Source organism: Lupinus angustifolius, chromosome LG09 (genome assembly GCF_001865875.1).
Source record: "Lupinus angustifolius cultivar Tanjil chromosome LG09, LupAngTanjil_v1.0, whole genome shotgun sequence".
Taxonomy (NCBI): domain Eukaryota; kingdom Viridiplantae; phylum Streptophyta; class Magnoliopsida; order Fabales; family Fabaceae; genus Lupinus; species Lupinus angustifolius.
In genome coordinates this window covers 7,966,726-7,968,906 of record NC_032017.1, presented here as the reverse complement: position 1 = coordinate 7,968,906, position 2,181 = coordinate 7,966,726, and positions in this window count along the sequence as shown.

Below are 2,181 nucleotides of genomic sequence, written 5' to 3'. Positions count from 1 at the left end.
TATTTGAAGCATTTACACACGTTATGTATTCAGATTATAATAATAATGTAAATCATTTTGAATTGTAAATAGTTAACTTTTTTATAGCCAAAATATTAAATGATTTATGCAAAATATTATTTAACCATGTTAACTTTTTGGAAGTTTAATATTATGTATTAAGATTATAAAAATAATGTGTAATAATAATAATGTAAATCATTTTGAATTATTGATAGTATTCTTCTTCATATATAATAATGCTAAAAATCGAGAAACAAAGAAAAAAGACATTATATTGTGTTATTGACAATCCAAACAATACAAATTTCTAAGCAAACAATTAAATAAGGTAATGAGGTTTAAGTAAAATTTCCAAGAGCACAAATATTGAGCCAAAATGAGTGTATTAAACAATATATATTAAAAATCTTCGAATGGAGAAAATAAAATACAAAACTCATAAGTGAGTGAATAACTAATGATGAAGCCAAAAATGAAGGTATCAATAACTAACCATGATTTTTATCTTATTTTAGAGGATGATACACTCTAAGTATCAATAAAGAGAGAAAATGATAGCAATGAGATAAGATGAGGACATAAATATATTATTAACAAAAATAAATAGACAAATAAATGTAATATTGTAAGTGAATTTATAATACAATGGAGATTGGGTACATATCATATGTTTTGAATGTTTGATTTTCCTTGAGGAAGATAATTTTGCTTATCATGCGCTAAAGGATAAAATTGGTGGAAAAATATATTTACAAAATAATGAAATTAGTGAGAACATGTCTATAAAATAAGGAAATCAATGAAAAATTATACAAAAAATCAATGATATAATAAGAAAAGATCTACCAAATAAACCAAAAAATCAATGAAAAATGTACTAAACATCATATTTATAAAATAAATAAAAAAATACACTCTAAAGATATGTTAAGGAAGAACAAATATAGTGTAGGAAGGTATATATAATTACCATGAAACCATTAGAGGGGAAAATGAAGGATGAGATGACATGTGGCAATTGATGAGGTGGTGTGAAGGAGGAGATGTCATTTGGCAATTGATGAGGTAGTGGGAATAAATAAATAGTCTATTACCTATATAACAAAAAAAGCTCTCTCACATACATGTGTCACCACTTCCTTGAATTGCCACATGTCACACTCACAACAAAAGTTTTCTCACTCAAAGAATTCTACCACCTCCAATACACCTCACCCCACCATAACATTTGTTATTATCTCTTGATACATCTCTTTATCTTTTATTCTTCTTCTTTCTTCCATATTTTTTTCCTCTCATTTTATTACTAATTAGAGAACCTAATCTCTCTTTCACTCATTCATTTCATTACTCTACTTTTCTTCAACCATTTTTCTCTCTTCTTGGTTTATATCATTTTTCCATTTCAAAATTTCTTATTTTAAAATGATTTTATGCATGTAGATCTATTCATTGATTTTTTTCTTTGAAGATATTGTATTAAAATATTTTTTTGTTTATTTTGTAGATATGTTATTATTGTTGGATAACTAGAGGAGTGAGATGTCTCTAATGGCAAGATCATTGATGATAGTTCTATTTTATCTGTTGTCTCTTATTGTTTGTTCACCCTTGAAGCATCATTGCAGGTTAGGTTTTTTATATCTCTTTGTTGTTTCTTTATTTGTTTATAGAATTTTCTATTCAAAATAATCATTATTGTAATGTTGAAAAATGACATGAGCAGTTACGAGATCGTAAAGAGGAAGAAAAAAGTAAATAATCTTTGGCACTTTCGTATTTTCATCATTTCTCCTTAATTTTCTAAAAAAATTGTTAAAATACCATTTTGCTACCTAATCTTGAGCAAAAGTAGCATAATATTGATTCTATGTTTTTTATTTTTGTTTATATTGTGGTCATCTATTTTGTTGTACAACATGAATTATGTTACTTATGTTTTGATTCATTCTTTCATTCTTCATCATACAATCTTTCATTATTCATTACACAAATAGATAAATATAATGAAAACTCAGTTATGATTCATCAAATTTCACCCTCATTCATAAATAGGAATGTGGCTTCCTATTTGTTCTCTCACTTTCTTATTTATTCGTTCTATTTCATTCTATAATTTAATCTTACGTTTGTCATTTTTCGTCTTGTAGTAATATTGATAATAATTTGATTGATTAT